Below are 14989 nucleotides of genomic sequence, written 5' to 3'. Positions count from 1 at the left end.
CAAGGGGATCATTCGATCTGTAGTCGAATGCTCTACCACTGAGCTATTTCTCCAGATGACAATGTTTTTTTTTTAAGAAGAAATGATTTGCTGAGATTTTATTATTTTCTTTTACTGGTGTAATGTAAAATATTCCCATGGAAAAATTCTTTTACCTATAAGAGAGAAACACTATTTTTAAATCAGATCTTTTCAATTTTTGAAAATGATTTGCTGAGAATTATTTTCCTTGGTTGGTATAACAAAATATTCCTCTAAAAAAATTCTTTTTTATCTATAAAAGACAAAGATTATTTTGAAGATCGGATTTTTTGATTTTTGATACTTATCAGATGAATTTCTGTACAAAACATATCTAAGAACACTGTCAGACATATAAATTACCTTTGTATGAAATTTGCAAATGATAGGCTCAGACGTTTTGGAACCTGAGAAATATATAATCAATAACATTCCAACAGAAGGACAGGAAAACAAAAATCAAATATAACAATGTAGGCAAGAAAGGAAGAGAAAAACAAGCTCCTTTTGGATCATGTTATAAATATTTATTGTAAACAATTGTTAACGGTTCAATAAAAAAAAAAGTTTAACAAAAAACTTTTGATGAAACAAAAAATAAGAAAACAACAATAAAGTGTCTTTTTCCTCCTTTCTCTCAGTTACCAAGCTCACACATCAGTAATTGCTAGTTATGGAAGAGAAAGGGGAGAAATTCCTACATCTACTCACTATTTGTTTTGTTTATGAAATCATTGTAGCTTTTCACAGTTTAATTTCTTTTTTTTTTCCTTCTCTTTTCATGATAGACACCACAAATACATTCTTTTTCTGCTTAAAAAGGGTCTTGATCAGAATTTTACAGGTTTTTTGAATCATTAGTTTTTTTTTTCTTACAAGAACTAGTTAGTCTGTTAGTTCATCGATCTTTCTGTTCCAAGGGATTTTGTAATTAGAGTTTTACAATTTCTTCAAGTCATTGGCTTTGCTTTCATCACTGCTCTCATTCACAAGGGCCTACAAGACAGTTGATTTTCAAGTTATCATCTTTGCTTCTTTAGAAGAGTTGCAGATATGGTTGGCTTTTCATTTCGGAAGGTTCTGCTTCTATCCAAATTTATCTGTTCAGCTCTCTGCCATTGTACGTGAATGAACTGGAACAACTGGCTAAAAACGTGAATGCAACCCTTTTTATAGTGAGAGGGAGGGGTAAATGATTCAATAAGACTCACCCCCTCCCGATAACCAATCAAATTCTACCACACAGCTCTCCACTGGAAGACAATTGGTCAAGTACTAATACTACACTTCTCGCATTTAAATTAGACTTTAAGGACTTTTGGCTCTCTTAACCTGGAGAATTAACATATACAACAGTGATTTAATACTGACCATGTCAAGGAATGTTTTTGTACAATAGAGGTGCCACAAGACATAATGAAAAGAAATAATCATTTTTGACCACAGAAACGACTAATAACAAGAATTGCCCAGTAGAGCGAACCTTGAAACGTCATATCCTCAGTGACCTGGATCAAACTAACACAATGTGGGTATGTCATGAAGGTCACGTTCAGTGTCCAACTCCAGATACTATAACTGACTGAGTCCCAACATTATATGTGGGTAAGACTGACTTAAAGGTTACAATTAATGTTTGTTGACTCAGGATCTGACTCCAGGGTTTGAAAGGTTCTCTGTAAACAAATTATAATAAACAGATGCAAATCTATAGTGCTTTCTTTAGATAAAGTGAGTTTATTTAAGCATTCACTAGGGTCGAAGACACATTGCCAATTTTCTCATCTTAAAGGGATGGGTGTCCTGCCACACTTCAACCACTGAGCATTCTACACCTCCAGGAAATAACTGCCATATCTCATCGTCTTGCACAAGGCCCCGCTGCCACCCAAGAACCAACTGTCTGCTTTCCTTTCAAATTTCATTCTGAACGTGAATCTCGCCTATCATGCCAAATCATGTTCTCATTAAACAAAAAACTCCTGCAATTGGTTGCCCTCTGTTGACCTCTGACATGATCTATGACCCCATTTCCAAAATAACCTGCTGCTGTGTTTGTAACAGATTTTTGAACTAGAAATAACTTTTGAAATTAAAACAGTTACTCAAATTAGCAATACACATGAAAAAATTGAAATTACCTCATTTATCTTAACCATGACATACATAAAAAGAGCTTGATAATCTAAGAACGAATCTTTTTGAATTTTTTAAAATTTGACTAAAAATAAGAAAGTTATGACTATTTTTGCACCCTGCACATTTGGATATTTTTCTCTTTTTAAAACCATATGCATTTTATCACATTTTTTTACACTAGTTTTTCAGTAAAAATGTTATATCTTTGTTAAAACATAAGATTAAGTGACGAAATTTGCCATATAAGTGCACTTTTCTGCAAGAAATCTGTATATGAAATCTCTAGAAATTAGTGGTTTCCAAGTAATATGCAATAAATGCATATAAGTTGCAATGCCATAAAAATAACATGTATGCATAAAAAAACTCAAAATTGAATTGGAATGAACTTTATGTACAAGGATCTGAAATCTAATACTAGAACTGTTTAAAAATGAATATATTGCAAGTTTTCTTTGGTATTATTGTAGATTAACACCTGCTAAATCACATTCACTTGCCTCTCCAAAATATGATTTTCCCCCACCTTTTTTTTTGTTGATGTTTTTTAGCAGATAAGTTGTGAATTTGCGATTATTTTCTTGTTTAGATGCAAATATCTTTATTTCATTGTTTTACACAATTGTTGTTAATATATCAAATAGATCTGACAATTCTATCCATTTTCAGTTTGAGAGCGGAATCTATTATTATACTATCCCTTCAACACATCAATTGGACTGGTATTAAGTATAATACTTAATATTATTATATTTTTTTTTTAATGGAGCTGCTGTATTGCCATTTGGTGAATGGATTCTAGATCATGCAGTAGCTTCTGGTGGGGCTTCTCGATGCCATATTAGTGCGTAATTGTTACAACTTTACCTTTTCCTACAAAAAAAAAAAAAAATTCTTCCTTTCTTTTTCACTCTTACTCTCCCTCTCTATCCTGCTCTAACCAAGTCTGTTGACCTGTTCCACAAATCCCAAAACTTCATCATGAAAAGTCTCCAGAAAAAATACACGAATAAACCTAGAACTCCATCTTCCAACGTAGACCCTTGCTACCATGTCTCCTTCTCCAACATCAGGGATCTACGTTCCAACCTTCTAGAGGTTGAAACCCAATTACAGGAGACTAAACCGGACCTATTATTCCTAAACGAAACTGGAATTGGACCAACCATTTCCCTAGATGAGTTCGTAATTAAAGGATACTCTAACTTAATATCCAAATCTGACCCCCAAGATCGCCATGGGCATGGATTATGTGCCTACATTAAAGATGGCTTTCCATGTGGTAGAGACATCTTGCCCTGAGCTAGAGCTATATTCATCTTTCATTCTGTCTCCACTGGGATCCTCTGACCACTCTGTTGTATCAGTGAAGATAAAAATGAAATTGTATCTCTCCCTTGTACAATATATTGATACTCTATGACTGACTGGGATAGCTTCTGTACATTTATATCTGATCTACCTCTGCGCTCCATGTTTAAAAAGAATGTGTCCTCTATAGTATCAGACCAGATTGAATGGTTAATTGTAGGTATAGACAGTTTCATACCCTTGAAAAAATTCCAGCAAAAACCTAGCAGACAGCCGTGGTTCTCTCCAGAATGTGCTGCTGCCATAGTGCACAGAAATCACTTTTTCCATTGCTTCCAACGTAATAGATGTACTAAGACTAAAGCCGCCTTCAGGACTGTCAGCAACCACTGTAAAATAGTAATAAAGAACGCAGGAGAGTTGTATGCTCAGTCTGTTAAATCCAAAGTAGCTGAGCAGCGACTTGGTTCCCACCAGTTTTGACAAATAGCAAACAGGGTCCTGAACAGAAGTGTGTGCTCTATCCCAACCATCATCAATAAACCTGAGGTAACTCGTCAACATTAGACACAGCCAAACTATTTGCCAAGAACTTTGCAGCTAATTCTACCCTATGCAACCAAGGTCATCAACCCCCCCTTCCGTATTTCCTCCTGTAACAACAAACATGCTATGTGACATACAAGTATCTGTGTATGATGTTGCCAAGCTAATTAAGAACCTTGATTCCAGTAAAGCAACTGGCCCTGACAGCATTTCAATTATAGTGTTGGAAAAGCTTCAACCAGAACTAGCACCCCCTTACTTACAAAGCTGTTTAAGCATTGTCTTAAGGAGAATTGCTTCCCAACACCCTGGGAAACCTCATCAGTATACCCTGTATTTAAGAATTCAGGTGATTGCTCATCTCCCTCTCAGTACAGACCAATACGTCTCCTGTGCATCATAAGTAAGTTGCTTGAATTTGTGTTAAATAAAGAAGTAGTCAACCACCTCAGCAGAAATAACTTTCTTAGTGACATGCAATATGGTTTCCGTTTTGCTAGATCTACAGCATGTGTTAACGGTTATATCTCATAAGATTAGCAAATCTCTCGACAAAGACTTCCTTTCTAGGGCAATTGCTCTTGACATATCAAAGGCTTTTGAACATATCAAAGGCTTTTGATAGGGTATGGCATAAAAGCCTACTTCACAGGATTTCAAGCTACGGTATAGCTGGAAATCTTTTCTCAATTATTAAATCATTTCTAAGAGTAGTGGTTGATGGGCAGTATTAATACTGGAGTTCCTCAGGGGTCCATCCTTGGCCCAACTCTCTTCTTGATCTACAATGATCTCCCAAAACACATACTTAGATCATTCATAGACATTTATGCTGATGACACTACCATTTATGGCAACACATCAAAGACAATAAATGACCAAGTTCTCTCTGATTCTCTCTCTTCTGATCATGAGCACGTAGTACAATGGGAAAAGAGGTGGCTGGTTACTTTTAATGCATCTAAAACCAAGTTTCTATCTTTACATCATCAACATTCTGATTCCCATCTAGGATCAATTGAAATGAATGGCTCTCGTCTGGGGAGGCTCCATGTTCTGACAAGCTTGACCTTTACTTCTGATCTGAAATGGACAATGGTTAGTCACATAACTAGTTTAGGATTAGACTTCTATCGGTCAGCCTAGAAACCCCTTCCTTCATTTTTTTTGGCTAGCTTGTTTGGAATCCAGGGGATTGTGTTGCAATATTTTTCATATATATTGAGGGTATGATCATTGAACGTTGGAAGATTCTATTTATAGTTACTGCCTATAGGAATTGGCGAATTAAATTAAGTTCTACTAGCAACAAATCAGAAATCAGAATTGTTCCATAAACATATGGAATTAAGTATTTCAGCAGATAATTTTTTTTGTGTTAACACGAGAAGGATCTTTTGCTCTTTGCTTGCAAAATTATAAAGTCCTGCATCTGTACAGAACAGCTACCCACTAAAAATTCTTCATTTCCAGGACTTGTATGGAATAGCTACCCATTGGAAACTCTTCTGAAATTAAACATGGCTTTCAATTCAAGAAGTTATGGACTCAGCGGAAGACTTTACTTTGATGGATCAGAATCAAAATTTGAATTGTGGCAAGTGAAATTTTTAGGGTATTTATGAATCCAAAAGTTGCACAAAAGTTTAAGGCACAAACTGAAAATAGAAATGACCCGAGTTTATTGAAAAGAATGCAACTGTCTTTGCAGAATTAATACAATGCTTAGATGACAAAAGTCTCTCACTGGTAATAACAGAAGCTTTGGATAATGGTTGCAAAGCATTGAACATATTGAGAGAGCATTATTTATCAAAAGGAAAACATCCAATTATCTCTTTATATATTGAAATGACATCTCTAAAACGAATGGAAATTGAGATGATTACAGATTATATTACAGTAGAATCTCGGGATACGATGGCCCTAGGATATGGTTTTTTCGGTTTACAATGTGGAATACAATGTTTTTCCGGACCCTGGCTATGGTATTTGCTCCACCTTATAGTGTTATTTATAATGTTATTTGATTATATACATGTATATTATATACTGTACTGTATTTTGTTTCCAATTTTTAATGCCGTATCCCAGAGTTCTACTGTATAAGGGTCAAAACAACAGCAAATTCATTAAAAATGTCTGGCAAAGTTATTAGTGACAGTTTGGTCTTTAAAGGGTTGCAGTCATTTTAAGTTGTTTACCCCTGTGATAACTTAAAAAGAAAAATCCATGACTTTTATCAATTCATGGTAGCACTTACGAGTTATGAAGGAAACTGAGAAAATGATCACAGAAAAAAAACGAATCTACAAATGTTATAAAAATTAAAAATGCCCATTAAAAAACACCAAAATTAAATTATACCTTTTCCTCAAATAAAAACTGTAACTTTATTATAAGAGAGGTGATGCTAAAATCTTGCTAAGGAAGAATAAAGATGAACTTTGTTTCTGTATTCTGGAAAACGCTTTTCTAATCCCGAAATTTAAAGAAAATATATATTCTGTACAAGCCGCCACTAAACTAGGTGCAAATATAAACTTTAGCCCCAATAAATCAAAACTGGTGTAACCAAATGGAACTGTATTTGATATTTAAAAAATGGAAGACTATATTATTTAAACAGTGTAGTCCCATCAAAAAATAGCCTGCCCTGATTTACAAATATGACATAAAATTCTTGGGCACTACAATATTTCAGATATCAAAAAGTTGCTGAATGTGGTTGACAGGATGAAAATAAAAACTTCTAAAAACTTGATAAACTGCGACATTTATACACATGAAAATCTACTTGGATTATTTTTGAAAAACCTACTTAGATTATTTTTTGCAAGAGCAAGTAGAAGTTTTTCCTTATTATATTTATAAGAGAGTAGGTCCCCCATGTGTTGGTACATGGTGGCAAATTAATAGGAGAGGCAAGTTACCCAATGTAGGTGGAAACCTTCTTCCTATAACGAAAATGAAAATAAAATGGCAACAGTTAATAACAATTTACTTAAACACAAAATAATTTTTATTTTACCAAATTTTATTTTACTTTATGTGATATATATATATATAATTTTACTTTATGTGATATATATATATATAATTTTACTTTATGTGATATATATATATATATAATTTTACTTTATGTGATATATATATATATAATTTTACTTTATGTGATATATATATATATAATTTTACTTTATGTGATATATATATATATAATTTTACTTTATGTGATATATATATATATATATATATATATATATATATAATTTTACTTTATGTGATATATATATATATATAATTTTACTTTATGTGATATATATATATATATATATATATATATAATTTTACTTTATGTGATATATATATAATTTTACTTTATGTGAGATATATATATATATATATATATATATATATAATTTTACTTTATGTGATATATATATATATATAATTTTACTTTATGTGATATATATATATATATATATATATATATATATATATATATATATGTGGGATATATATATATATGTGGGATATTGATTAATTTTTATTACTTGTGATCTCCTGTGGTCATAAAATTAAATTCAATTAAAAAGTCTTTAATAGGCACCATATGATCATTTACCAAATAGGTGCGAAAAGTTTTTAAAATCTGTGATATTGAATACGCAAGTAAACTCTAGATTTACTTCGCTTATCATGAAAACTAATAACAACACAAATTAAATTAGGCTTGGAGAGTCAATACTATATCTGGAAATGGGATACATTTTATTTGCTATTTTCTTTGTAAAATATGCTTGAAATAATTGCCACAGTCGCTAAGGATTTCCAGCCATTACTTTTGCAGTCATCTTGTCTATCCTCTTTTCAACTTGACACATTTTGACTCATTTCTTTTCAATTCTTTCACAATTTGTCCATCATTTTCTCTTCAGAAATCACCACAATACCACATGAACTATCCTGCGTAAAATATCGAAAATGCTTTTAATTGAATTTAATTTTTTTGAGGTTTACCGAATTGGACACTGTACTTCCTATTTTGCAGCAAAAGTTACTCATAAAACTGAATACTCATAGATTGAATCTTTCTATCCAATCTGTTCCAAACAGGTTATCCAAAGATTTTAGTATATAGGCTTTCAGCTTTTTTGTAACTGTTTTGTGTTACTGTAAGGGTTATCTCATCTAAGATGTTAATATTCTTGCCAGTTATAGATTTTGCTGTTTTATCCGTCTTTAATAGGGTCGGCTTGTTTAATTGTCACCAAGTATATCAGTTGATGCTTGAAAGATCAGAGCCCAAGTCAAGCTGGAATTTTATGGAGTTATCGAAAATACCAACAGTCACATATTTTAAATTCCTATCAACTATGTTGTCTGATTGAGCTTGCCTAATTTTACTTTTGGGTTTTCTCATTTTATTGGTGTAATAATTTTAACTGATTTTTCTCCTTTATTGCTCAACTTTCATTGCTTTTTCTCTTTCCCTTCTTCAGTAAAAAACTATTGTTTATTTGCATACATAAATTAATGCCAACTTTTTGACAATCGCTTCAGATATTTTAGCACATCTTAAACTTTCAGTTACCCTAATGCGAAATGAAATCAACCTATCAGAAGGTAATCAAGTTTCCACACATGCAAATGAACTGATGTTCCTCGATCAGACATAAGCAAAATATTGCCTTTTTTTTCTCTTCAAATTTGGTTTCTTTTATGCTCATTAAATCTCACCACTTCACATGGACATGTTCTTCCCCATAAAACAAGTGACACTTCCTGTGTCTCTTCCTCTAGTTTTCACACACTGATAGCAGAGAGAGCACACCTGTTTCTTTGTAGAATTACTACTGCAGATTCATATGAGCTCTCTCCAATTGTTACAAATCTTTCACTTGCATTCTCTGAAAACATATCAGAACAGACTGTTGGTGGGCCTCGTCCCACTATAGGTTACAGATCTTTCACATGGCGTGGCATTCCATAGATGATTTGATTGATGTCCTATTGATTTCTTTCAGCTTTGTGTGGTACCAATAGACCATATGTAGCAGAGAACACGCCATTCTTTGCTGTGATGTTGTACCAGTATACTGCTTCTGGTATAGTACACTGTTTTCAAGTGACGATTCATTTTAAAGTTCTGTGACATTGCTTGATGATGATGATGTTATCAGAGGGGACGTATGCAACAAACTACTCTGAAAGGCCGTGCCATTATCTGCCAGAATCTGTAGACGGTCCCTATTTATAGAAGAACAGCTTCAGCTGGTTGATTACACGTTGCATTTTGTCAAGAAAGACATTGCCAGATAGCAAATCGAGTAGGGCCGCAGTCAATCAATGTAAAAAAAATTTAATGCGTTACAATGGGTAATATTCATCGCTACACAGTATCATGTTTGTTTAATATAAATCAATCAACTGACACTCTTCACATTCTCTGACAACGGTTTTCACAGCAGCTCTAGAAACCCCTGGGTCAATCTGTTTCGCAAACTAGGGTAAGGGTATTCAAGATCCATTGATGGATACAAGCAGAATCAGTTAACAAATGCAAGCTGGTTCTCTTCCAGACAATTGCCTTTAATAATGGCATTGAGTTTTGCAAGGTTAACATGTTGGTAATCCTTTCTGGACATAATCAGCAAGCATTCTCTACTACAATCCCATCATATACTAACAACACACTGTAGCAAGAGCTTGACTCGTATGCTAAAGTCTTCGCCATCAATACACCATTTGCCCTGTTCACTTTGGTGAAAACCTCTTTAACCATGGTGTTGAGAGGGACGCCATCAACTTTGTCATCCCACCCACTGAATATGTCAGATGCTTGATGAACACCACAGCAACACAAAACCAACCACCCACGTGAACGTGCCCAACAAATTTGCCACATATATTATGTCACACGGCATGTCTGGGATTTTGTTCCTTCTTCTCCAATACAGAACTTCAAACTTGCAAACCAAACACTTATGCACCATCCTTCAGCTTCTCCAGCTCTTTGCTGACAAGACTGAAGCTGTAGAGATGCTCCTTCAGATGCACCACACTCGTCCACATACACATCATCAATATCAGCAAATGTTCCCTGATGTATGTACTTGCCCTTCATCAAAATCGCATCAACAATTGTTTGTATATTGGATGGTGCCACAAGGAGTCAAAACCCTATTCAGGTCAGGCAATACCTTTGTACCTTAATTAGCAGTTTTATAGGGCCTCAGTGGTTGGTGCATGTATACTTGAAGGTATGCCTAACAAAAGTCTAACCAATACATCCGATCCTGCTTGCCACCATTCCCTTAACTTTTCGGCGCATATGTCTATGTGAGCAATAAATCATTTAACTCCTGATAAGTCAAACACCAGCCTTACCTTTTGTTTGTTCTGTTGGATGACTGTCATTAGTAAAATCAGGCCATTTGAGGGGGGGAGGGGGGCCCTAATTCCTTTTCTGAGTAAGGAACCAACCTCCCATTATCAATCCAGAATTGTAGCTCTTTATTATATTATGTAGGAGTTCTTGCAAGGATGTTATACTCTGGTATTCTGTTGTATAATTTTTCTGGTGACTGATTACCGGACTACTTCCATGACACCATCCAGGATTTGGTACGTTGGTCAAACTCTACATGAAAGTCAGGCTCTATTCTGGCACCTGAAACGAGAGCTGCCTCAGCAAAATGTACCTTGCTTCCTTCATCGATATGCATGCTGCCAAATTTCTTGATGACATCCATTCCCAGCAGGAGATCAAATTAGCAATACACATGGTTGATTAAATGCTTTGGATAATCACAGATTTCAAGGGGGTTCTGCTAAAATAGTCATATTTTAAAACCAAAGCACTTTAAGTCCTCAAAAAAAAAAAAACCAAAAAACAACATTTTGTTCGGAAATGAATATACTTTCAAATGAATTAATAAATAATAATCTATATATATAAAAATGGAACGTCTGGTTTATTCAAAATCGATAAATTAGAAATTTACAAGTCCGTTTGTAAACATATTTTGAAACAATGACTGTATCTAACCTAACTGTGTTTTTAAATATTAAAAATTAAAAAATATTACCATATTAAAAAAAAACCTTTTTTTTGACACCGTCACTTTCCGTTTTTGGCCAAGACATTGAGTGTAAATACTTTCGGTTTCTTCCACGCGTTCATAAGTATACCATTAACCCCGCCATATTTTTATATAAACAATTACATTAATTCGTTTTGTTTTTTTTTGTTATTTCTTTTTTTTTTTTTAGATATTATCTTTAACCATTAGGTATTATCTTTAACCATTGACTTATTTTTAAATTCTATTTATACACACACGTGCTGATTTCCCTCCAAGTATTTGCGCATTCTTTAACTCTGTTTCAGAAAATTCAGTTTTCATCATATTCGGAAACAATGATTTTATCTAACCTAACTGTGTTTTTAAATATTAAAAAAAAAAAATACCATATTACATAAAACTTTTCCTACATCACTTTCCATTAACGATTATTTTCAACATTTATTTTTCTTTTCTTTTTTCCATTTCTAACCCATTGTATTAATTCATTTTTTTTTTTTTTTTTTTTTTAATGCAGCCTGCCTTTTCCTATATATATATATATATATATATATATATACATTATTTTTACTTAGCGGTGTTGTTTACTTTCCAAGTTTTTTTTATTTGTTTTTTTTTTCATCTCTATTTTGACCATATTAAACAAACTTTTTACTGCCAACTTTTTTTTTTTTTTTGCTTCCTTCATTTTCTTTACAGCTTACTTTCCACATTTATGGTGTATAATTACCTTATCTCAGTTTGCTATTTCATTTCGATATAGTTTTTTTTTTCTCTCATTTATATACGACCGTTTTTTTTACTTGCTAACAAAAAAACACCGTAAATTAATATTTTTACATCCTTCCTTATTTTTTACATAAACAGTAAATTCACTTGCATTACTGTTTGTTCACTTTACATTTACATATAAACCATTGTATTAATCCATTCTTTTTTATGCAGCCTGTCTTATCCTTTATATATTGATTTTTACACTTAGCGGTGTCGTTTACTTTTCCAGATTTTTATTTGTTTTTTCCTCTTTTCTATTTTGATCATATTAAACAAACTTCTTTATTTTGATCATATTAAACAAACTTCTTTCCACCAACGTTACTTGCATTACTTTTTTTTCATCCTGCTTTTTCTTTATATATTACTTTTTGCATTTGCGGTATAATTGCCTTATCTCAGTGTATGCCATTTCATTTCGTTATTTGTTTTGTTTTTTTTGGGTTTTTTTTTTCTCTTTTTTTTTACAACTGTTTTTTTCTCTAACAAAAAAACTCCATAAATCAATTTTTCTACATGCTTCCTTATTTTTTACATAAACAGTAAATTCACGTGGATTACTGTTACGCCACTTTTCCTATTTACCACAAACAAAAAACTATATAATTCTTTCTTTTGTTCGATTCTTACATTAGCAATTTGTCAATTTACTGCTTAGGACAACCCCTTTTCCTTTTGGCTGTTCTTTGGATCTAAAGTCGTTCTTGGTAAGTACCGGTGGCGTTACAGTTTTTCCGTTTAAAATGTCCACCACAGATCACACTTAGGTCGGCGTACCCGCAATGCCGATTCAATTCGGCGATTAGTTGAAAGTCAAAATCCTGACCCGCCAATGAAGCAGCAGATAAACGTGCTTCCAGACTTGAGGCAGTAAGATTACTGGTACAACAATCCCATAATACAGATCTGCTTCGATCTCGACAGAATGAATGTGAGAGACTGCAACATGCGGAAAGACATCAATGAGAAACTGCAGCTCAGCAACAAACTCGACTCCATGCTCAACGAACCCGGGATTGGGATCGGCTTGCGTTCCACTACGACCCTGATGATGATTACAGTTTGAGTCACCAGGTTCAAATCGGCACAATGACTGAAGTGTGTCCCTACTGCAAGGCTCTGAAATTTAAGGGGGAAACTAAAGGATTGTGCTGTGCCAATGGAAAAATTAAACTACCTCAACTTGAGGAACCACCAGAACCATTAAAATCTTTGCTTGCTGGATATACTGCTGAATCAAAGCATTTTCTATCGAACATCAGGAAATACAACTCATACTTCCAAATGACGTCGTTCGGTGCAGAAATTACAGCACAATTCATGCCAACTTTTAAAGTTAAGGGACAGATTTACCATAAAGTTGAATCTCTGCTTCCTTGCCCAGACGGTCATCATAGATTCCTACAACTGTATTTTATTGGTGATAACAATGATGAACTGAATGCACGCTGTGGAATTTCAACTGGCACAAGAAGGTCTATTGTTTCCAAACTGCAAGACATGCTTCATAAAAAAACAATTTGGTGCGTTTATTCAAAACTGCAATTGAAATGATGCCATCTGATACACACAACATTGTTATTCATGCTGACAAAATTTCTGCTGGAGAACACGTGCGAAGATTCAATGCTACAACTACAGATGAGGTGGCAATTGTTATAGTTGGAGATCAATTTCAACCGAGGGATATTGTCCTTCATGGGAGAAATGATCAATTGACAAACGTTGCAGAAACTCATCGATGCTATGATGCTCTGCAATATCCAATCATTTTCTGGGATGGTGCTGATGGATATCATTTCAATGTTAACATGATAAATCCAGTTACTGGTGAGGAAACAAATAAAAAATGCAGCGCAATGAACTATTATTCATACCGATTAATGATTCGGGAAAATGAAGCCAATCACATTCTGAAATGCTGCCAATTGTTCCACCAATACATCGTAGACATGTACGCAAAAATTGAATATGAACGTTTGCTATTCATACGTTTGAATCAGTCCAAACTTCGCTGAAGAATATGTTCACTTGCGAGATGCAGTTCAAATTGATGGTAATACTACAAACGTTGGAAGATTAACAATTTTGCCGTCTTCATATATAGGTAGTCCACGTCATATGCATGAGTACACTCAGGATGCTTTTTCATATGTTCGTCAGTATGGCCGCCCTGACCTGTTCATTACATTCACATGCAATCCTGCCTGGGATGATATACAACAACTATTACTTCCTGGACAATCATCAGTGGATAGGCATGATATTACAGCACGTGTTTTCAGACAAAAGCTGAAATTGCTAATAGATTTCATTGTTAAGCAATCTTTGGGTCTGTGTGATGCTGGAAGTATTCAGTGGAGTGGCAAAAGAGAGGATTACCACACTCACATATACTAATCTGGCTCTATAACAAAATCAGTCCAGATCAAATCGACAATGTAATATGTGCTGAAATACCTGATACCTTGATAAAGACTTGCATGAAGTTGTGACAAAACATATGATACATGGACCTTGTGGTATATGAAATCCAAATTCACCATGCATGAAAAATGGAAAATGCTCTAAGCGATATCCTCGGGCATTACTATCAGACACAGTTACAGGAAATGATGGATATCCTTTATACAGGAGAAGATCTACAGATAATAGTGGTAAATTAGCAATAATACAAATGTGCAATGGTGATATTGAAGTCGATAATCGGTGGATTGTTCCATATTCACCTTTGCTTTCAAAAGCCTACAAATCGCACATTAATGTGGAATACTGTAACTCAATGAAGCCCATCAAATACATTTGCAAGTATGTGAATAAAGGCAGCGATATGGCAGTTTTTGGTTTGAAAACTCAAGGCAATGATTGGAATGCAAACATACATATCGATGAAATTGCACAGTTTCAAGCTGGAAGATACATAAGCAGTAATGAAGCTGTATGGCGAATTCTTTCATTTCCCATACATGAACGAAGTCCAGCTATTTTTCACTTATCAGTACATTTAAAAAATGGACAACGTGTTTACTTTACAGCTTCAAATGTGCAACAGATAGCTCTTAATCCCCCGGCGACAACATTAACGGCGATTATGTCAAAATGATGCC

The 14989-nt window shown here is 34.0% G+C and overlaps 1 protein-coding gene across 3 annotated transcripts in view; it reads right to left on the bottom strand.

Moving 5' to 3' along the window:
• LOC145256582 (dolichyl pyrophosphate Man9GlcNAc2 alpha-1,3-glucosyltransferase-like) overlaps positions 1–14989 on the bottom strand; it is a 107572-nt gene that overhangs the window by 80826 nt on the left and 11757 nt on the right. The gene's annotated exons all lie outside the window — the stretch shown is intronic.

This window comes from Euprymna scolopes, chromosome 3, assembly GCF_053919585.1.
Source record: "Euprymna scolopes isolate OS-2025 chromosome 3, ASM5391958v1, whole genome shotgun sequence".
NCBI lineage: Eukaryota > Metazoa > Mollusca > Cephalopoda > Sepiida > Sepiolidae > Euprymna > Euprymna scolopes.
This window is presented reverse-complemented; position numbering and strand designations above follow the sequence as displayed.